The sequence below is a fragment of the Paramisgurnus dabryanus genome, chromosome 7 (genome assembly GCF_030506205.2).
Source record: "Paramisgurnus dabryanus chromosome 7, PD_genome_1.1, whole genome shotgun sequence".
Lineage (NCBI taxonomy): Eukaryota > Metazoa > Chordata > Actinopteri > Cypriniformes > Cobitidae > Paramisgurnus > Paramisgurnus dabryanus.
The window spans coordinates 47109653-47133714 of NC_133343.1; the positions used below are offsets into that span (position 1 = coordinate 47109653).

Sequence of the window (24062 nt, forward strand, 5' to 3'; positions counted from 1 at the left end):
AATTTGGACGAGATTAGCTCTGGTTGCTGCTGCCATGCAGTCTATTAAATCAAATAAAAAAGGGGAAGTTGACAGTGGTGCAGCTGCAAAGCAAAAGGAAGTTGAACAAGGAAACAGTCGGCCAGACTCAAGTGTGACACCTACGGCTCCTCCTCCAGCTCCACCCCCAGTGAAATCGATCTACCCCTCCTTGCCCACACCTCCTCCTTATGAGAAAGCCAAAGCCCCAATGCAACAGCCTGTTTTTCAAATCAATAGCGGTGAATTGAATGTAGATGTAGATTTTATTTGTGTGAAAATGTAGTGTGTCTGTGATATAATGAGTCTGTTAAAACCATAAATGGGATTAAGCAAAATCTAGCAGAAAGACAGAGGCGAAGCTTTGAAAGAAAAACGACAAATTAGAGAAAAGAGTAGAGACCAAGTTATTAAATGTGGAAATAAAGATGAACAATTAAAAGAGGACAGAAAATTGTTAAAAGGTGAATGACACAGATAGATTATATAAAGGAAAAAAAGATTTAACAAAATGAAGAGGAGTCTTCATCTGATGATGGAAGGTGGTCACAAGATGAATTTTATTTTAAATTGAAAGGCAATATTTTGCAATGGGTTAAGTTAAACCTTGAAAGGCTGAAAGCTCTGATCCTTTGACATTCAAGAAAGTGAATAAAAGCTGGCAAGAAACAGACAATGAAAAACTGTGTGTGACATCAAAGTGTTGGAGCAGCAAAGAGAGGAGAACTCATAAACTAAACTGTGGACACATCCTATATGAATGGGACTATATGGAGCAGTGAAGGGGGCACTGCACAATGTTCAAAGAGGATTACAAAAAAAGACTGAGTGGAGTCCAAAAGGAGACTCACAAAGACAATAATTTTCTTGGAGACAAGAGAAAAACTGGACACTGAACTTTCCATCTTCATACAAGCAGTTGAGTGAAAAGGGGGAAAGAGTAAACAGCCGTTCAATGTTTAGTAAAGACCTTGATAATGTAGGGACACAGACAATCTTTATGAGAAAATCAGCTAGACAAATTTAAAGGCTGATCAAGAACTTTGTTGTTAGGTGTGACTACCTGTTCTAAAATCAAATCAGACTCCTATTAATCTGACAGGAAGAAATGCATGATTGAATTTGGTATCTACAGAGGAAGTCAGAACTCCACTGATGGTACTAAGCTAAAAAGCAAATATAAATGGCATAAAACAGCTATGGCAGAAAGGAAATTAAATAGATAAAAGAAATAAATTGAAAAAAAAAGAACACCATAGAACACTATAAAAGGTAAACAAGAAAAGCTGTGAGAATAGAAAAATAACTGATTATTGTAACAAACTTTGTATTTAAGGAAATTGCCAGCCCAGACATCATATATGTGCATGAAGGTGTTCACATGGCAGATCTAATCACTGAGGGTGAGCCACATGATTGCATACCATTGACTGAAAAAGCAAACAAATTGAGAGATGGTTTGTTCGCGGTACCACTGACAACTCCCCCACCAGTAATCTGAATGTTTACAGATGGTTGTTGTTTCAGAGCAGCAGATGGCACATTGATGGCAGGTTTTGCAGTTGTTGAACAGGTTGAAAATGATTTTGTTACAAGAGTAAGTGGCAAATTGGAGGGTAAACCCTTGTGAAAAAAAAGTGTGCTTAAGTGTACTTTTATAAAGTGTACTTATTACATAAATAATACACTTTAAGTATATACACTTAAGTGTGAATTAAATGCAATCTTTTCGGCGCACTGAATGCACATTAAGTGTAATTAATTTAACATATATCATATATTAAGTTGAAATAAAGTGTAATAAGTTGCCATTAAGAGTGATTTTTTGGAACAACTTAATTGGTACTTTATTACAACTTTATATCTACTTTCATAATTGCTTCTAGTGTTTTTAAAATATACTTAAAGTGCACTACACAATATAATGACATGAAATTAATGTGATTTAAAATGCAATTTAATGTCTGTTAACAATACTCTTAAGTGTGAATTAAATGCAATCTTTTCGGCGCACTGAATGCACATTAAGTGTAATTAATTTAACATATATCATATATTAAGTTGAAATAAAGTGTAATAAGTTGCCATTAAGAGTGATTTTTTGGAACAACTTAATTGGTAATTTATTACAACTTTATATCTACTTTCATAATTGCTTCTAGTGTTTTTAAAATATACTTAAAGTGCACTACACAATATAATGACATGAAATTAATGTGATTTAAAATGCAATTTAATGTCTGTTAACAATACTCTTAAGTGTGAATTAAATGCAATCTTTCGGCGCACTGAATGCACATTAAGTGTAATTAATTTAACATATATCATATATTAAGTTGAAATAAAGTGTAATAAGTTGCCATTAAGAGTGATTTTTTGGAACAACTTAATTGGTACTTTATTACAACTTTATATCTACTTTCATAATTGCTTCTAGCGTTTTTACAATATACTTAAATTGCACTGTTCAATCTACTGTCAAGCAATTAATGTGAAATTAAAAATAAGTTAATGTATATTAACAGTACATTTAATTACACATTAAATGTAATGTTTCAAATACAAGTTTGCCAAATAAATTCCAATATATAAAATTAAATGCAATCAGTTGAACTGTGATTTCAGTGCAGTGAAGTGATTTAATGGCATCTTTCGACAGTATGTACTTTAACTACTTCTATTGTATGTGAAATATGGTTATGTACTTCTCAAAATACTGAAAAACAAATCTAGTTAATTAAAGGTATTCATTTCAGTTTAATGCATTGCAAACAAACAAAAACCACAATGCTTACACTGACAATAAAACAGTTTGGTAGTCAAATTATGAATCAGATTTTTTGTTTTGTTTTTTTTGTTTTTGTTATGTCCAAACAAAAAAACTCATTTTAATATTGTTAAATTGGAATCAAACAAGCAACTATCAATATTGAATAATTACATCCCTTAGAAAAAAATAAACTCAAAGTTATTATTTTTTAACATTTTAACAGACAACTAAAAAAGAACTGCATGAACTTTAAATTAACAAGTCTTTGGTAGGTCACATCAGTCTAATGATCTTTTATTAAATGTGTTTAGAAATATTGCCATGAAAGTGTACTTTCTTTATGTAGCGGGTATTAACTCACTTACTTATGGACCAGGCATAATAATAAGATCAGAAGGGTGCATCGTACGAAGGAGGAGGTAGCAGTGATAGTGAGCAACAAGCAAAGACAGAAGGTAAGTTGATTAATAAATTATTTTACTTTGAGTATTGAGAAACCTTTCTTTTTCTTTCCTTAATCACAAAAATAGTAAACAACAATGCAAATACAATTAACTATATATACTATGGGTGCACCCTCTAAATTACTTCTCATTTACAGAAATCACAGTCACAATCAATGTACAAAGATGGTACAAATTATATATGTAACACACTGAAATCAGTATTCAAGTTCAAAGTTCTTATCAATTGGAGTATTGATCAGTCTTAAATTATCAGAATTGTGCTTCTGAAATGTTTCAGTTCAATAAAGTAAACAAACAAAATAAGGAAACAGTTTCTGAAATGTATCCTCTTACTTGTCTGAAGAAAAATATTTAAAATAGAAAATTGTCCTTTCCTCTAGATTCGTGATCCAATCAGGTCGAAATGGGAGGCTCCCCATCAATTAGGAAAATCCAGCTCAAGGAATGTTCATACGAAAGGAAAAAACATTCAATATTGTGTATCAATAACGATTAACAATTGTACATAATACAGGAAACAAATAAAATACATACATAAGTGCCATCATCATAATAAATGACAATTTATATAAATACCTGTCCATTCACGTGTTTCTCTCTCTTTTTGTCTTTCACAGGCACGTGCAACCAAAATGGCGTCAGCGAACAGCAGTGAACACAACGCACCATGTGGTTTTACATAATCACACTGCAATGAACAATCCAACCCATATAACATCACAATATAACACTATTTTGTCTCGTATGGATTAAACAAATAAAATGATATGACATTTAAAGTGTTGACATTCGTTTTTATGGCTAATTATAACATTGGTAATTATTACAAACTCACCAGGTCAAAATGAAAGCTCAAAAAGTGCTCAATCCACACAATCACGCTGTATCATTGAATATATGCAAGTTAAATTCTGATTTCTTCAGTTAATATAAACTTAGGAGTCATATTTAATCAAATTAAACACTCTCGCGTTAGATCGAGTGCCTCTGTCGCTCTGCACCTCTTCTATGAACTGAGACGCGATCCGGAAGCAAAAAAGGGGCGGAGCTTACAATTAAACACTCCGATTGGTTTACTCATTTCAGATTTATAATTCAGATTGAACTATTCACATGTATTTCCTCATTTATAAAATAAATGTAGATGTATGAATAGTCTCTATTATATTTAAGCACACTTTTAAAATAATAATATTTAATTATTTAACCAGGGTTACATTTAAGTAAAACTAAATTAGACAAAGTGCATTTTTAAAAAGTGTAATTAAGTATGTTAAGAAATATTGTGATGAAAGTGTACTTACTATAAGTTAAGCTTAATTAGACAGTATTAAAAAGTGCATTTTTAAAAGTGCACTTAAGTGTGTTTATAAATATTATGTTGAAAGTGTGCTTTCTTTAAGTTAAGCTTAATTAGACATTAATACAAAGTGCATTTTTAAAAGTGCACTTAAGTGTGTTTATAAATATTATGATGAAAGTGTACTTACTATAATTTAAAATTAATTAGATATTATTACAAAGTGCATTTTTAAAAAGTGTCCTTAAGTGTGTTAGTGAAATTTTATGATGAAAGTGTACTTACTATAAGTTCAAATTAATTAGATATTATAACAAAGTGCATTTTTTAAAAGTGCACTTAAGTGTGTTTATAAATATTATAATGAAAGTGTACTTACTATAAGTTCAAATTAATTAGATATTATTACAAAGTGCATTTTTAAAAGTGCACTTAAGTGTGTTTATAAATATTATGATGAAAGTGTACTTTCTTTAAGTTAAGCTTAATTAGACATTTTTTAAAAGTGCATTTTTAAAAGTGCACTTAAGTGTGTTAATAAATATTATGATGAAAGTGTACTTAATATAAGTTAAAATTAAATACATATTCTTACAAAGTGCAGTTGTAAAAAGTGCACTTAAGTGTGTTAATAAATAGTGTCATTAAAGTGTATTCCATTTAAGTACGCTTAAGTGGTCTTTAATTTATATTATATTATATTATCAGCAAGTGCACTTCTCAAAAAGTATACTTTTATTATTTTAAGCACACAAAAAGTATGCTTTCAATACACTTAAGTACGCTTATTTTTCACAAGGGAACAGTCAGCACAGAGAGCAGAAATGATAGCTGTGATTAAAGCCTTGCACTACGCTGGTCAAGAGAGGGTGATTATTTATAGTGACTCTGCATATGTGATTGGTGCAGTATATATGGAACTGCCATATGGCAGATAGGTGGGTTTGAAACCAGGAAAGGCCGGCCTATAACAAATGCTAGCGAAGCCTGAGACATGCTACAGGCTGTGAAGGTACCTAATGCAGTGGCTGTTGTCAACTGCCTAATAAACCACTTATATCCCGAACCATGGTTTCCGAAGACAAAGTTAGATCTGACAAACTGACAAACACGCACTGGAATTGACATATAGTTTCGGGGCTGCTTGTCACCCCAATGCCAGAGCAAAGCTGAAATACTAAACCTGACCTTGACATCAAAACTTGACTTGACAAAATCTGTGCACAGACAAAAATAACATGGCTTGATGCATTGCCAATTGCATTAATGTCTATTCGCTCTTCTGTTAACAGGATTTCTGGTTTCACACCCTTTGAATTGCTTACAGGTCGACAGTTTCCAGGCCCACGGAACGCCTTGGTGTAGGATCCAATCCTGCCACTAACTAATGATGTTTATTTCTACAAACTAACTGCTCTGATTAAACATTTTTCCTGCCAGGCTACCACACAACGAAATTGTGAGAATGACCCAGCTGTTACAAATGATGATTGGGTTTCTAACAGACAAAGGTGTGGACCTGAGGACTCAGGTCCAAGAGAGGGAGAGTGTTGAAAGTGAAAGTGAATCAGCTGGAATACAGAGAGAACAAACAGGAAGTGAAACATCAGTGGTAACACATCAGTGGTAACACTCACACAACACCAACAACAAAGTCAACAAACACTCTGTAAAATTTTGCATAAAAAGGTGACATTTTTTCCAGCCCAGTAACAGAACCCCTAGCACACTGTGTGAGCACAGATTGTGCCTACGGAGCAGGTATAGCCGTACAATTCAAAGCGAAGTACGGTACACAAAAGGTTGTAAGACAGAACAAACACACAGGTGAATGTGCAGTTACCCATGAGGACGACGGCAGATTGATTTTTCATTTAATAACAAAACAATTTACCCACAGCCTCAGATGTATGAGAGAGTGGTGTGAGAAAGAAAACATAACAAGTGTATCCACTCCCCGGCTGGGGTGTGGCCTGGATAAATTGGATTTCCACAAAGTGCTGGAAATCCTGACAGAAGTGTTTAGAGACCTGAATATCACAATTACCATATATTCATTATAACCTGGGTAACTACATACCATATTGACCTTTGAATTTTGACCTTTGAATTTCTTAAGTTTCTTATACAATTCTACAGTATTAATTTCATATTTAATTTTTCTTTTCCTTTTTGAATTTACGATTGTTATTTGAGTATTAGCCAATAGGCATAAGTGTATTTTTCCACAGAGATGAAGCTATATGGAAATTGGAAGGTTCTGTGGGCCCTAGGAGTTATAACTGCAATTATAATCACCATAATATTTGGCATAAACAATGGAGGTAATCTGAAAAGTGACAAAAGGTCCAAAACAACATCGCAAGATCAGTGTTTAAAGAGATATGGGGGAATTGAATTAAATTACATAAAAATTCAAAGAGATCATACACCTTTGATTTATGCAATATGATAGACTGTGGAGGGCAATAGTAACCTCTATAGTAGTGTCCATTGGTGTATTTGTGGCCATCCTGGTGACCTGTGGATGTTGTTGTATTCCCTGTCTTAGATCCCTGTGTAACAGACTGATAGTGTCTGCAATAGAGAAAAAAAGAGAATAGTCCTCCCCCATATAGCATGCCCCTATTAGGCCTACAGAACCTGGATGAGGAGGACGAAGAGAATGTGTGACCTCTTTCAGAGGTCAAGAGAGGGAAAATAATTGTGGAAATTAATTTTGTTCCATTTTATATTTCTTTAATTAATCATTTTATTCTATAAACATTGTGTGTTTCATATATGCACTGAGCTATTATGTAAAAATGAGGTGTTTGTGTTTGAGAGTGGAAAGTTACCAGCTTTTGTGTGTGTGTAAAAAGCTGCAAGGAGGATTAGCTAGGAATTTACGCCTGGAAATGATCAAGATAAAAGAGACCTGAGGGGGAAAAGCAAACAGGCAACCATGTTATTAACCAATGCTTTAATATTCACAGGATAAAATATGCAATGTATTTCTTACTAATCAGTATTAATCATTGAATAATTGATGTAATAAATATAAGATGTTGTCTTTGATAAATGTGTATTACAGTTTTTGCCTATTGCTTACACACTTTTTGCAAAATTTGGCTCATTATGTCATAATTCTACACACAAGCCACACAGACATAGCACTTGGAGATTAACAACTCACATCCATGCCAAAATGAAACACTGCAATCAAAACTTAGCACTCCTTTCTAAAAATGAAATTCTTGTAACAAAACCATACACACAAGCACCATTTGAATTACTCTTTCATATCACCAGCAACACACTAATCCGCTTTATATATAACACTGCAGTCTTTGTGGTTTTATTTTTATCGTAATTTTCTTAGACTCAGTCTTTAGTAAAACTCAAAAGTAGATTTATTTAAAGATATATTTATTTGTTTAAATTTATTCAGTAATCAAACAAGAGTTTTTACCCCAAAAAAAACATTCTTAAAGGAATAAAGAAAAATAGAACCACAAGTCATCACATTTAGCCACAAAACAAAAATAAAAAACAAAACAAATACTGGATAAACTGCTATTGTGGAGAAAAACACACTTGTTTTGTGTTTGTGTGCGCATGTATGTGTGTGGTGGGGGCCTGGGGGGTCTTATGGATCCCTCCCTCTGTTCGTATCTGGGCACAAGACCTCGTCGACATCACAGGCGATGTCCTCGCGGGCTAGGCATCGGGGAAAATATCGTCTTGTGTGCCTAATCCACCCTTGGATGGATCCCACCTCATTGTAACATTACAATGATACTCCTTTACATTCATTTTTGAATAGTACTGTACAGTAATACTGTAATATGATACAGAATCATGTGACACATACAGTAGGTACAGGAGTAGAAACTTGAAGATATACCTGTTCTCCAGTCGGAATGTTCTTAGTATTGACGCTACTGTGTAGCGACTGAGGTTAGGGTGGACTCTTTGCCCAGCCTCCCTCATAGATAGGCCATGATGTCATCCGATACACGTCTCCGCACTGGTCCTCGTCTTTGTCCTCTTCCATGTTCACATCCACGTCCAACTCCTCTCTCTCTTTGTCCTCCTCTTACTCTTACTCGCATTGCCTCCATGCTTGCAAAGTTCTCAGAATGTCTTACCTGAGGCCTATTTGTAGTGCTAAGACTCAGACCGATTGGTGTTCTGTTTTCTGTACAAGTGTATTCAGGTGTGTATGTAAGTGCCTATAATTGCCAGATGACTTTTGGATTTTGAACAGAGTGTTTTCCCAATGATAATAGGTGATTTCGTTTTTGAAAAATGTGTCTAATGTAAGAAAACGTGTGGAGTGTTTCGCAATAAGTGTGCTACAGAATTGCAAACAAAGTGCAAAGTTGACAATGTGTTTAAGCTATGGTTACACTGTGTTTAAGCATATGCTACAAGAAGTTTATGTATTGAGGCTTTGGTCTAAGCATTCGGATTTAGTGTGTAAGCAATAAGCAAAAACTGTAACCAATGAAATGAAGGTTGCATACAGAATAACCTAATGGGGGCATGGCAGCTCAACCTTGAAGAACAGAATCTCCTGTGCTTGTTCTTTGTGTGTGTGTGTGTGTGTGTGTGTGTGTGTGTGTGTGTGTGTGTGTGTGTGTGTTTTCATCCCTAACTGATGGTTTTTTAATAATGATTAAAGTGTTTGCTTAGAAGTAGTATTGCAGTAAAAGATTTAATATGTGTTTATCTATCTAAAGAAGTTAATGTGTGCCTTATTCATATAACCAATTTTACGAATAATGAAATGATGTCATGATATTGAAATGTGTTTTACATAATAATCACTTTCATCTTACAGCTTATGTTTTTTATGAATAAATGAATGTTTTATTAATGATTTGTTTTTAAGAAAGCATTATAATATGCTATGTGAAGTCAACCATATGTGAAGTGGAGGAGTTCTAGGGAGGAAGTGACGGACTGCATGGCTCTCAGGGATGAGCGGAGAACAGTTTGTTTTTTCTTTGTCTGTGTGTGTCTATCTTCGCCTGCAGGCTGTGGTGATGGAGTCAGATTCACGAGGAAAAGCAGCCTTTGTGGGTGGAGATTCTAAGAAGAAGGACGACGTCACATACTCTATAAATAAATGTTTTCTCAAATGCTGTGCGTTCGCCACTTGAGACGACCCAGCGCGCTGTAAAACTTTTTCATATCTGATCAATAAATATTTGAACTTAGATATTTGTATTTTGTGCCTTTCCTCTAAATTATGAACATGCAATGGACGCCTTAAAGTCCAACACAGGTCACACCATGGTCTCAAGAGGGAAAATGAGTGCTCTATGGATTGAACAGAAAAGGTATTATTAAACAGTGTTATGTTGTATTTAAATGCCATGAACAATGCGTTTATGTTTTCTTCCTAATTATGTCAACAAATGCTCTCTTACCTTGCATGGTACTTTAGGTGAATCAAAACTCCAACCATCTGTATGAGGGTCTGGATGGATAAAGGATGCCCACTGGAGCTGGAAATGATGGATCAGGTCATTTTCATTTGTCACATTTACAAAGAAGCACACTCTAAGGCTTGCGTTACCCTGTCTGTGGCAAATACACTAGACAAAAGTATTGGGAGGCCTCATTCTAATAAACATGTTTATTTATTCCAGTATGTCCAATCAAAACAAATATAAATGTTATACCATATAATACCACTACAAAGAATTTTGTTTTGATTTTTGTTGCAACCGTTTTGTAAGTGCCTTTTTCTGTTCCGAAATGACTACAGCTTCTTGTACAAGTCATTGATAGGTTTAGGTGATGAGTTTTTGGCTAAAAACCTTTGAGTCATATCAAAGGTGTTAGCTGAGTTAAGGTCTGGGGTTTATTCAGACCAGTCAAAGTTCTTCCACACCAGACTTTTTAGCTTTATGGCATTATGGCGGGATCTGGCGTGTTGGGTGTAGCTGTAGCGCTCTTTACTTATGTGCTATTTTTAAATGTCTTCTTCTACACCGACACCGGACAAATTTTCAACGACTATGATTCTAATAATAGGCTTAATGCAAAACTACCCTTGGCGACTAATCTAGTGATAAGACTAACAAAAAAACATCTTGGATTCGGAAGACACGTCTTGACCACCACCTTCATACAACTGCACCTTCCCAATCGAACAACAAAACGCTCTAAAAGCAAAATAAACCCACAACAAAGCTACGCGTTTCTAATAATCATCTCCCTCCTGCTGTCCGGAGACATACACCAATGTCCTGGTCCGCTCAACAATCAACAACACGATAGACCGCACATTACATCCGTGAATGGTGCGAGCATCAACAGTAGCAATCAGGTACGCTCTTTATGTAATTTAAATTACATTAATGGCCAACAATCTTACCTGGATGGTTTTGTTTCTCCGGCGAGTGCTGTGGAGACGGCGGTGTTTGGCGGGGACGTCGCGGCTGGCTGGATGGATGTTCGAGCCGGGAATGGGGCCTCAGCCTGTGTGGACCCGCATGCATTGCCTATGCCGGGCGCATCGACGGCGGCGACTTGCAGTCAGGAGGGCGGCGTGTTGAGCGCTTGGGAGGCATCAAACTATTGGAAACGGTCATTTTCTTCAAGAATTGCAGGTGAAAGCTCACCAACTCTTACTCCAAAGGAACATGATGCAAATCAAATAAATAGCGATTTATTGGGAAGTCAAACTTGTCAACACAGGAAGTGGCCTACAAACCCAGCTGTCGTGAAAAACAGGAAGTGGAATGTTTTTCAGACTGTCAACCACTCAAAAATAATATGGGACTCAAAATTAAAACCAAAGGGACTATTCGGTGGGCACATCAATATACGAAGCCTTGTATCTAAATTTGAACAAATTCAGTTTATTTTAACAAAATCAAACTTAGACTTTCTCTGTCTGTCAGAAACCTGGCTAAAGGCAAATTCACCATCTGCTGCAATTACGGTGCCAGGCTACCAAATTCTTAGACGTAACAGAGCAAAATCTAAAGGAGGCGGAGTTATGATTTATATAAAGAACAGTATTCTGTATGAGGAGATAAACTTAACAGACTGTGACTTAGAATGCATTGGGCTGAAAATTATTTTATCACCACAAATGTCGTTCAGCCTTATCGTACTGTACCGTCCGCCCAATTCAAATATAGATTTTTATGAAAAATTGCAAAATATGCTGTCAAATTGTAATTTTGATAAAGAGGTCATGATAATGGGGGATTTTAATGTAAACTGGGAGGGCAGAGTAGTCAGGAAAAATCTTAAGCAAATAACAGATCGCTTTGACCTCACACAGGTAATTAAAGGCCCTACAAGAGTAACTCCATCAACTAAAACCCAGATAGACTTGATATTCAGCAATAGACCTGAAAGAATAAAAAAATCTTTTAATATGATCACAGGAATATCTGATCACAACTTAGTACTTGTCACGAGAAAATTGTCAAAAAAGAGATTTGGTGTCTCTAAGGTTAAAGACCAGGAATCATTTATAATACCACATAAAGACCAAGAACATTTTCAAAACACAGTGAATAATCTTAACTGGGATCCGTTGTTAGGTGGAAAAGATGTCCATGAGGGAAGTAAGATACTTTCAAATAAACTACAGTGTATTATAAAAAAATTCACTTGCAGATATACACATAGGAAAAGAAGAAATAGTCTCCCCTGGATTAATGCAGATATCATTAAGAAAATGAAAGAGCGTGACCTTGCACTGAAAAAGGCTATTAAAACAAATCGGTCACATGATAAACATCATGTGGCTATGTTAAGGAACACTGTAATATCCATGTTGAGAAAGTCTAGGGCCAACTTTTTTATGACCATAATTAATGAGGCAAGGGGTAATACAAAATTAGTATGGGACCAGCTAAAAAAACTAATGGGCCAAGAACAAAAAACAAGAAACCCTGCTGAACTAACGGTGGATGAAAAGCGCATTAGGAACCCAGCACAAGTAGCTACGACATTTAATCATTATTTTGTTAACTCTGTAACCGCCATAGCCCAGAGTTTTAAATCTGTAGATATTGCAGTGTGTACAACCCCATCAACAGAATCTAGTCTTGTCTTTACTTGTGCTACAGAAGCAAATACGCAAGCAATAATTAAAAAACTTAAATCATCCAAAGCGAAAGATGTCCATGGAATGGACACAGCAACACTTAAAAAGTTTAGCGTATCACTAGCTAGTCCCATTACAAAAATTATGAATCAATCCATATGTCAAGCTGAATTTCCAAACATATGGAAAACCGCTATTGTATCACCCATCTTTAAATCAGGTAATCCACAAACTGTCTCTAATTATAGACCTATAAGTATTTTACCTGTAATGTCTAAAGTCCTTGAGAAGTGGACATCTGGGGCCGTATTCACAAAGAATTTTAAGGCTAAAAGTAGCTCCTAACTGGCGAATTTAGGAGCAACTCCTAAAAATAATGGGCGTGTCACTCCTAAATTTAGGACTCCTAAATTTTTTCACTAAGAGTAATTCACAAAGCATTTTAGCCCTAAAAGTAGCACCTAAGTCTGGGACAGCTTAAAAGAAGTCGAGAGGACTCCTAACTCACTAAGACCTATTCACAAAAGATCTTAAAATGCCTTAGGTGCTGATCCTCCTTTACATGGACAGTTTCACCAACTCAAAAGCATTGCAAGTACTTAAAAGCACACTTTAATTTAAGCATATTGTTTATGACATTTGTTTCATAATTCATTACATTCATGACAAGCAGGAAGTTTTTTAGAATTACATGAAACAATAAGGATATTAAATATTTAATATTATAGGCATACCTGTTGCCATGCTAGTCTGTTTAAAGGCTGCAATCTCAACCCTCTACTGCGATTGTAATGCATATACCACCACCTCTCACATTCGTCCGGGGTCCGCGACATAAGTGGGAATGTTGCATTGATCTGCAACAAATCCTCTCCCATCAGTAATGCGCGGGTTGATCCGAAATGAGCGGATGCATGCGGTCACCCGCGGAGTCATCCAAAAATATTTTTAATGATATTCGGGTCGCGTTCGGTCGGGTCGTTTGAAATAAAGATGGCAATTAACTATTAAACAATTACTACTTAAAAAAAATGCTGGCCAGGGAGCGGGTCGGGTACACTATTTATTTTTTATTTTTTGCGGTCCGAGTTGCGGGCGGGTTAGTTGAAAACGTTGGTCGGGTGCCAGTTGTTTTGTACATTGACCCGCGCATCACTTTCTCGCATGTCTCACGCTTAGTTTTGCTTGATATCTCAGTGCCAAATTTCCCTTTTATTATGTTTCTTTTTTCCAGCACCAACTGGGCCAGCAGCAGTAACTGATCCTGCATCCATTTGGGCTTTCTTTTTCGTTTTGGCGAGTTCCACCATCATTTATTTATTACATTAGGCAGGCTTCTTTAATATGGGCAACATTTCCTTGCTTTAAGTAGTCTATTTAGGCTAATAGGATGTACATTAATCAAGCAAGTGTTAATGCAATGTCGTTTTTTATTATTAGGCAATTGGCGGTTTTCATTTGTATTAGGCTTGATTTAATTTAATTTAATTCACGACTTTTCTTTAATATATGCATTTCGATGGCATTACTATTATTATTATTTTGTATAGGACACAGACATATTTCGATATTGTAATTCCATGATTTGGTGCGTCTGTGTTATGTTCCGCATGACAGCCCTGTCATCTAACAACCAATCACCGTGGTCATTGCGAGGCAGCTCGTGCATGAGAATTGACGTCATCCGTAGCAACGAAGACTCACTCTTAGTTTAGGAGTTATCATTTTTCCTTACTAAAAGTAGGTCTGAAAGGCGTTGTGAATAACTTTTAAGAGAAAACTCCTAGCTAAAATCTTTTAGTGCGATTTAGGAGTACTCTTAGTGATAAGATAAAATGCTTTGTGAATACGGCCCCTGATCATATAAAAGACCACTTAAATAAAAGTTCATTTAATCTTCACCCACTACAGTTTGGATTCCGATCAAACCATTCAACTGAATCAGCAAATTGCTATTTTATTGATAAAATCAAGTTATTACTTGACAGAAATAGTGTTGTAGGAGCAGTCTTTCTTGACCTTAGAAAAGCATTTGCTACAGTAAACCATCGTATCTTATTGGCTAAATTATCCTCTTATAATCTTTCAGATCAGGTGTTAAAATGGATAAAATCATATCTCTGTCAACGTACACAAATTGTTTGTATTGGTAATAGTCAGTCTGAGTCCCTACCTCTGTCGACCGGCCTGCCACAAGGCTCCATATTATCCCCTGTTTTATTTTGTATGTATATTAACGACCTGCCACAGGTGTGTCCGGAGGCTAACATTCAAATGTACGCGGACGACACAGTTTTGTATGTACATGGAGCTTCAAAAAGTGAGGTAGCTGATAAGCTTACAAAGGTAATGGTTAAAGTCTCAACATGGTTGGATCAATCGTGTCTACAACTTAATGTGTCAAAAACTGTGGGTATGTTCTTCACTAAATCATACAAGGCAACAAATGATGCAGATATTATGGTGTCAGGAGAAAAAATACAAATTGTCCAAGAATATAAATATCTTGGCATTTACATAGACAATAAATTAAATTTTAGATCACATGTAAAGCAAACTTGTAAAAAAGTCAAATTTAACTTAGCAAATTTTCGTTTTATTCGAAATTCAATGTCTATTAAAGCGGCCAAAACATTTATGCATTCAATGATTTTATCCCATTTTACCTATTGTTTAACGAGTTGGTCCCAGTCAAATTCTACTACCATGAAACCACTACAATCTTTATACAAACAAACACTCAAGGTATTAGATAAGAAACCAAAAGCCTTTCACCATTGCGGCATTTTATCAAAATATGATATTTTAAGTTGGGAAAATTTAATAAAGTTTTTTAATTGTTGCCAGGTCTACAAAATCTTACATGATATGGCCCCGCCACCCCTTCGTGATCTAATTAATCTTAGAACAACTAATCACAGAATTACTAGAGGAACTTCTAGAGGTGACTGTATTATTCCACACAGGAAAAGTGCTTTTAGTCAATCTGCTTTTTCTGTCAGGGCTTCTCAGGAGTGGAACACCATTCCGTCGAGTATTAGAGATATAAATACATATGGTCTCTTTCGATTACATCTGAAACGTTGGCTTATTTGTAATCAGTCCTGTCAACACTAAAAGTTCTGCTGTTGCTCGTTTGTGTTACTGTCGTGACTTGTGAAATGTTTTGTGTGATGTAAACTGCAATTATTGTAAGGAGTTGTAAATGAGCTTACAATTTATTTTTAGACTAGCTTAATATTTAATGTTTTTTATCTCTCTATTTTAAGTTTGTTACATTAACAGTGCAAATATTTTTAAATATGTACTTTTTTTTAGGGTGCCAATGTACAACTGGCAATCAGGACTACAGATGAAAATTAGCCATTGGCTAAATCTGGCATGTTACAGGTGTACTGTTGTTAATATGCACTGTCCTGGTAAATAAATAAACAATAAAACAAAAACAAAAAATAAAACAGACTGAATCACTAATTTTCTGTTTGAACCTTACTTTCTTTGTAGTGTCATTCTTAAGTTGGTATTGAAAAGGGCCCTGCCAAAACTCTTGCTATAAATTTAGTATCAAACGTTTTTTCTAGAATATCATATGCTGTAGCATTAAGATTTGTGCTCATGGAAATAAGTAAAGTATTTAAACCTGTTTATTAGAAGGAGGCATCGCAATAGTTATGTCTATATAGTTTATGTTTAACAAGCCAAAATAACTAGGGCTGCTTCTTTTTAAGAACTTTTGGGTATTTTTAAATCAGCCAGAAGAATAACAGTCCTTAAATGTGTAATGTACTGCCATAATTTTGTAATGATCAAATGTGAGGTCAGATTCTTGTTAACCTACTGTGTTCTTTCGTGATGGTTAGCCGAGTGTCCCAGGACAGAAAATCTGTTTCGTATGGATCAGAGTCAGACATTAAAATCTAATATGTAATATCTAGTGATATGTTTTCTTAGATAATGCTGTGAACAAATGCTCTTTTACCTTGAATATTAGGTGGATCCACACTTGAACCATCTGTATGATGATCTGCACCCACTGGATCTGTAAATGGTGGAGCAGGTAAGTTTCACAAGTAAACAAACTCAAATCCTGTTCAGACCATTCATGATTCCAGCAATAACCAAGTTTTCTCGTCACAATAAGACTGCATTTACATTGCAAATCTTAATGCACAGATCATATTTTTTGACTATATTCATTTTTTGTTCTGCTCTTTTTATATTTACATAAGACACTATTCATATCTGATATCTGTGTTACAATAATTTCCAAAACTACAGTTAATATGAGTGTCATGATTTGCACTTGAGTTTTGTATCAACTTAAGCCAGGGTCACTGCCAATTTAGGCATGTTTTAATTATGACACTTAAACAATTGTATATGTACTTCGATAAAAGTTTTTGCAATCATGGAAACATAAGTGAATCGCAGACAGCATTCTTCTTTTACGAATGTAAAATGGCTGGAGTAGTGATGTCACTAGCTAGATTAATTTTCATTTTACCTCCCCCACAGAAAGACACAGCACATCATTATATCGTTGGCTCCGCCCACTGGTGTTCAGTCTAAAGTAGTAGTTGTTGACAATCATAAAGTTGTAATAACAGTAAGATTGTGATGTCAGACAAACAATGTGCTGTTGCTGGCTGTGGGAAATTAGTGTCTTTGTAAGGGTCGCAAATAATTTTAAAATATTTATGTTTCAAAATATTGGCACCCTACCATGAACTAAACTGGACTGTCTCAGAGACCAGGTGTAGTAGGGTACGGAGCGCTCACACTAGTCACACCAATCTTTGAAGGTAAAACATACTTTGGTATGATACAGTATGCATAGTGTGAGTACCCCATAATTTCACTGTAAACCATGCCGCTCCTTAGAGCTTATTTCTTTGTATATTTAAAACATTCTTCATTCTCTTGTGATTATTTTTGCAGGTTTCTGAATTGATGTCAGATGCAAAGCAGAAGCTTATTTTCTCACAGTTTGGCTTCATTGTGGAAAAATACTGGAAACTAAAATGCAGGTGACATTCTTTTGTTTATTGAAGCTATGACAAATAATTTGTCTGTTTAGTTAATGTTTTATGTAGAATTATTCATCCGATGGGACACACTTAGCATGGGTAAAAATTTCAATCCAGGTAGTGCAAGCAGTGGCGGAGCCAGAGGGGTGTCCAGGGTGGCACTGGACACCCTTGACATGTCACTGGCCACCCCGTGTGCCACCCCAAATTTAATGCGCTACTTTCAATTAATCGCTATGTTTATTTTCGACATGTGGCAGTGTCACAAGGTGACGATCTTTTGGGCGGAACCAAAAGTCGGGAAACTTTGGTTCCGCCCGGATGTTTCCGTCCAGACCGAAGAACGGAAACACCGGACATCCGGCAGATTTGCGGAGGCTGTAATCAGCCGATTGGGCACAGCTGTGCCTAGTTAAAAGAGATCGCCAGGCAATTGGATAACTGAAGCACAGAAAGGAGTATTTAGAGCACAGTTAAATGACAGTTCAGCAGTTCGGGCACGAGAGGGGGATTGACACGGGGAGAGCTCCTCTGCTTAGGGCAGGAGAGGTAAATACGTACCTTTTGAAGAGCCCGCAGGCTCTGTTGATCCGGGCTGCGCTAGAAGCGCGCGGAAAGAAGACAGGAGCTGCCTGGGGTGAAAGAAAGGCGATACGTGAGTGGAGAAAAGGAGCACCCCGAAGAGAGCATTGTGCTGTCAAGCCTGTGCTTAGTGTGTGCTGGGAAACGGAGCTGTGCTCATTTTTGGACGTGGTGGCTGTCTGTGTTTTTCTCTCTCTCTCTCGTTTCAGTCTGTATTGTGGACCTGCTGGAGTCAACAGAAAAGCCCTATGGGTAAGAAGGAACTTTGTTCTAACCAACATTGAAGGAGTAAAGCAGGAAGAGATATTGACCGTTGGTACAACGTAAATAAAGGCTATCCGCCGTGAGTATACCCTTTCTGTGTGGAATAACTGGCAAAAATTAACTTGTGTAGCCATTGGAAACCTCCAGGAAAAGGAGGGCGGCCCTACCCCTACAAGAGTGTGGTGGGCGAGCCGTGAGAAGTCCAACTTCAAACAGCCGCCGCAACGAGACTTATTGTGGTCGTATTTCCCATCGCCTTATCGTAGCCCAAGCGCAGTGGAGGACACCGGGCGCTTCCTTTGTTGTGGTGCACTTATAGTGTGGTGAGTGAGACTGTGTAATAAATCTTTTTCACGTTTGGAGTGGTGCTGTGTATTGCTGTGGGTTGCTGTGTGTCTTGTAGACGAAGCCCCGCATCATCCATTTTCTTCCACTGGGCAGAGGACGGAGAGGCCAACGACTACAGAAATCACTGTTACTATACGTAGTGTGCTGTTCGGAGTACGAAGGGACACAGACTGAGAGCTGTCCGTGACCGTGAGTAAACCATTGGAAACTTTCGTGGTGTATACTTACCTGTGTCTGTTTTGTCGCAGAGTCAGAGGCGAAAGGGTCCGCCGCCCCGTGGTCTCTACGAAAAGGGCGCCCCCGTCTAGGAATCGATCGGCCTATGGGCATTGGAGATAGGGCAGCGCTCGACCCGGTGAGGTGGTGTGGGACCTTCGCCCCTCTGCTGACCTACGGAGGAGAACCATACCTACCCAGAAAGCTGTAAACAGCAGAGCCGGTGAGAAATACTCGAAGTCTCAGCAACAGTGTCTTTGTGTCCTAGCGGCCACCTGTGGAGAGAGAGCAGAACGAAAGTAAATCATTGAAGAGCAGACTGTGAACGTGATACCTACCCAGAAAGCTGTAAACAGCAGAGCCGGTGAGAAATACTCGAAGTCTCAGTAACAGTGTCTTTGCGTCCTAGCGGCCACCTGTGGAGAGAGAGCAGAACGAAAGTGAATCATTGAAGAGCAGACTGTGAACGTGATACCTACCCAGAAAGCTGTAAACAGCAGAGCCGGTGAGAAATACTCGAAGTCTCAGTAACAGTGTCTTTGTGTCCTAGCGGCCACCTGTGGAGAGAGAGCAGAACGAAAGTGAATTATTGAGGAGCAGACTGTGAACGTGATACCTACCCAGAAAGCTGTAAACAGCAGAGCCGTGGCCTCCTGTGGAGAGAATGGAAAACGAGAAGGAACAGGAGGAAAATGGACTGTGTGAAGATACAGTGGTGGTGGAGGAGAGCCTAGAGTGGCCATTGTTTTAAGCCCCCCGTTTTCCCTTCCCTATTTAATAATTTTTTAAGTAATTTAATAAAGGATATTTTAATTTTATGCTTACCTTGTGTGTCTGGTCATTGGGGTGGCTTTGGGAATCTCCTCGAGGTGGAGAAAGGGGCGTGACCTTATTTACATCTGGGTCCACCCCTACCTGTGACAGATTTGGCGTAGTCGGCAGTCCACCTCGGGTTGAGACCAAGGTCCCCCAATGGCCTACCACGTTCTTTTTAAAGAAAAGCTCCCATCAACACCCTATCAGTCCCTAAACAACGCGTTCTCGGGACGAGAACGGATTGGCGGGGGAGGATGTCACAAGGTGACGATCTTTTGGGCGGAACCAAAAGTCGGGAAACTTTGGTTCCGCCCGGATGTTTCCGTCCAGACCGAAGAACGGAAACACCGGACATCCGGCAGATTTGCGGAGGCTGTAATCAGCCGATTGGGCACAGCTGTGCCTAGTTAAAAGAGATCGCCAGGCAATTGGATAACTGAAGCACAGAAAGGAGTATTTAGAGCACAGTTAAATGACAGTTCAGCAGTTCGGGCACGAGAGGGGGATTGACACGGGGAGAGCTCCTCTGCTTAGGGCAGGAGAGGTAAATACGTACCTTTTGAAGAGCCCGCAGGCTCTGTTGATCCGGGCTGCGCTAGAAGCGCGCGGAAAGAAGACAGGAGCTGCCTGGGGTGAAAGAAAGGCGATACGTGAGTGGAGAAAAGGAGCACCCCGAAGAGAGCATTGTGCTGTCAAGCCTGTGCTTAGTGTGTGCTGGGAAACGGAGCTGTGCTCATTTTTGGACGTGGTGGCTGTCTGTGTTTTTCTCTCTCTCTCTCGTTTCAGTCTGTATTGTGGACCTGCTGGAGTCAACAGAAAAGCCCTATGGGTAAGAAGGAACTTTGTTCTAACCAACATTGAAGGAGTAAAGCAGGAAGAGATATTGACCGTTGGTACAACGTAAATAAAGGCTATCCGCCGTGAGTATACCCTTTCTGTGTGGAATAACTGGCAAAAATTAACTTGTGTAGCCATTGGAAACCTCCAGGAAAAGGAGGGCGGCCCTACCCCTACAAGAGTGTGGTGGGCGAGCCGTGAGAAGTCCAACTTCAAACAGCCGCCGCAACGAGACTTATTGTGGTCGTATTTCCCATCGCCTTATCGTAGCCCAAGCGCAGTGGAGGACACCGGGCGCTTCCTTTGTTGTGGTGCACTTATAGTGTGGTGAGTGAGACTGTGTAATAAATCTTTTTCACGTTTGGAGTGGTGCTGTGTATTGCTGTGGGTTGCTGTGTGTCTTGTAGACGAAGCCCCGCATCATCCATTTTCTTCCACTGGGCAGAGGACGGAGAGGCCAACGACTACAGAAATCACTGTTACTATACGTAGTGTGCTGTTCGGAGTACGAAGGGACACAGACTGAGAGCTGTCCGTGACCGTGAGTAAACCATTGGAAACTTTCGTGGTGTATACTTACCTGTGTCTGTTTTGTCGCAGAGTCAGAGGCGAAAGGGTCCGCCGCCCCGTGGTCTCTACGAAAAGGGCGCCCCCGTCTAGGAATCGATCGGCCTATGGGCATTGGAGATAGGGCAGCGCTCGACCCGGTGAGGTGGTGTGGGACCTTCGCCCCTCTGCTGACCTACGGAGGAGAACCATACCTACCCAGAAAGCTGTAAACAGCAGAGCCGGTGAGAAATACTCGAAGTCTCAGCAACAGTGTCTTTGTGTCCTAGCGGCCACCTGTGGAGAGAGAGCAGAACGAAAGTAAATCATTGAAGAGCAGACTGTGAACATGATACCTACCCAGAAAGCTGTAAACAGCAGAGCCGGTGAGAAATACTCGAAGTCTCAGTAACAGTGTCTTTGCGTCCTAGCGGCCACCTGTGGAGAGAGAGCAGAACGAAAGTGAATCATTGAAGAGCAGACTGTGAACGTGATACCTACCCAGAAAGCTGTAAACAGCAGAGCCGGTGAGAAATACTCGAAGTCTCAGTAACAGTGTCTTTGTGTCCTAGCGGCCACCTGTGGAGAGAGAGCAGAACGAAAGTGAATTATTGAGGAGCAGACTGTGAACGTGATACCTACCCAGAAAGCTGTAAACAGCAGAGCCGTGGCCTCCTGTGGAGAGAATGGAAAACGAGAAGGAACAGGAGGAAAATGGACTGTGTGAAGATACAGTGGTGGTGGAGGAGAGCCTAGAGTGGCCATTGTTTTAAGCCCCCCGTTTTCCCTTCCCTATTTAATAATTTTTTAAGTAATTTAATAAAGGATATTTTAATTTTATGCTTACCTTGTGTGTCTGGTCATTGGGGTGGCTTTGGGAATCTCCTCGAGGTGGAGAAAGGGGCGTGACCTTATTTACATCTGGGTCCACCCCTACCTGTGACAGCAGCACAGCCATTATGAATATTAAGCCTCCCTGCGGTCGCGGCGCAAACTCTTTATTTTTCAATCACTGCGCAAAGCGACTTGGATTACTCTGCTGATTTTGGACATACAGATATGATTTATACATCATTTAAAATGTAAAAGTGTCATTTTTTGTGTGTCTATAAAAACTGATTGTTGTGCTTTTCACAAAATTAAGAAAATATACATACTGCGCATTCTGTTGTCTCTCCATCAGTGATGTCTTTTCAAAAACGCGTCAGAAAAAATACTGTAACTTAACGAATACTTCATACCATCAGAAGATAAATGTCATGTCTACATAATGCTTGGAATCTCTTTAAAATGATGTAAGTGACGTCGTACATTGCTAATACTACATGATTTCACCGTATATGCTGGAAGTGTGGTAATTTGTTTGTGGACTGAATAAAGTCTAAGATTGCCAATTCTTTTTACAACAAAACCCAGCACCATGTTTTCATTCTTGACGTGATCTTTATAGGCTACTGTATTATTGTTAATTCGACTGGATTGCCACATTGAACTTGAAAGCGCGTTGCGCATATAGTGCGCGTGCACAGCAAGAGCTTAAATGACTTCATGTTCGCAACTTCGCGTCTTTTTGGCTTAAACAGACAAATGCTCATATGTCAAAACAGCTGTCTTGGTGATGTTCATACTAAACATTTGGTTACTGTGCGTCTTAAACGAATAAACATTTTATTGCATTCGGTCTTAGCCTAAGTCTGTTGAAGTCTCTCTGTCATTAAAGTTAATTAAATATCAAAAGAAAAAAGAAAACTGTTGCATCTTCTGTATCTTCGTAAATAAAGATTAATCCAAACATCCTTTGTGTTGAGCTCTGCTATTTGAAGTAAGTTTATAGGTTTATCATGGAGTTTAGATTTCCTGAACTTTTGCTTCATTAAAGGGATAGTAAACAAAATGAAAATTCTGTCATCATTTTTACATCCTTATGTTGTTCTAAACCTGTACAAATTTCTTTTTTCTGATGAACACAAAAGAAGATATTTTGATAAATGATGGTATGGACACAGCTGTTAACCATTGACTTCCATAGTAGGAATAAAAACAATATGATGGAATTCAATGGATATACCATTAATTGTGTGCTTACTATCATTTATCAAAATATCTTCTTTTGAGTTTATTAAAATAAAATACAGGTTTAGAACAACATAAGGGTGAGTAAATGATGACAGAATTTTCATTTTTGGGTGAATCCCTTTAACAGACAGTAAATCAGATGTAAGAAATACAGTAGAAAGATTTAAAATTCACCCTTATTATGTTTACATCTAATGCGATCAAAAGATTCATTTATGCTTTCTTGATACATGGTTACACGTCATTTTCTTTTATGGACTATGGACCCCCTAAAGTAGCTTTGGCCACCGCCTGGCCACCCCATTAAAAAAATCCTAGTTCCGCCACTGAGTGCAAGCAATTTGCACCAAAACGTATTTGTGTTTTATTTACTACTTTTAATTTATATTTAACATTTTTAAGTTTTTCTGTAAATAAAATGAACACTCTGAAATGAAAATTTGCTTATACAGATGTGGCCTTTAAAAATGCGCGTTTTCTCCCGCGGCATTCGCCAATTCGTCTCGCAGAGTCTCGCAGCATTCTGCAAGTGCTTTCGGGGGGGCTACTTTCCATTTTCCCTTAATGTGTTTCGCTTCACAGAATATCCACCAGGTGGCGCAAAAAAACATTGCATTGTTTCCAGAAGTTAATAAGGGCATTGCTGAATATTTTACGCTACTGTATTAAAACAGCAAAGTGATACAGTATGTCAACCCCTTCTTGCCAGCATAACAGCGCATACAACTATTAA

General features: G+C 38.0%; 2 long non-coding RNA genes across 2 annotated transcripts; one reads left to right on the forward strand and one right to left on the reverse strand.

Moving 5' to 3' along the window:
• Nucleotides 1-2965: 2965 nt before the first annotated feature.
• LOC135751900 (uncharacterized) lies at nt 2966-4249 on the reverse strand. Its single transcript, XR_010533055.2, has 3 exons — nt 4091-4249; nt 3832-3943; nt 2966-3691 (listed from the first exon to the last, which is right to left on the reverse strand). It is a non-coding gene; the product is annotated as an uncharacterized lncRNA (long non-coding RNA).
• A 5575-nt stretch (nt 4250-9824) lies between these two features.
• On the forward strand, nt 9825-16676 carry LOC141282425 (uncharacterized). The gene is made up of 3 exons (XR_012337081.1): nt 9825-9882; nt 9990-10068; nt 16609-16676. It is a non-coding gene; the product is annotated as an uncharacterized lncRNA (long non-coding RNA).
• Nucleotides 16677-24062: the final 7386 nt, after the last annotated feature.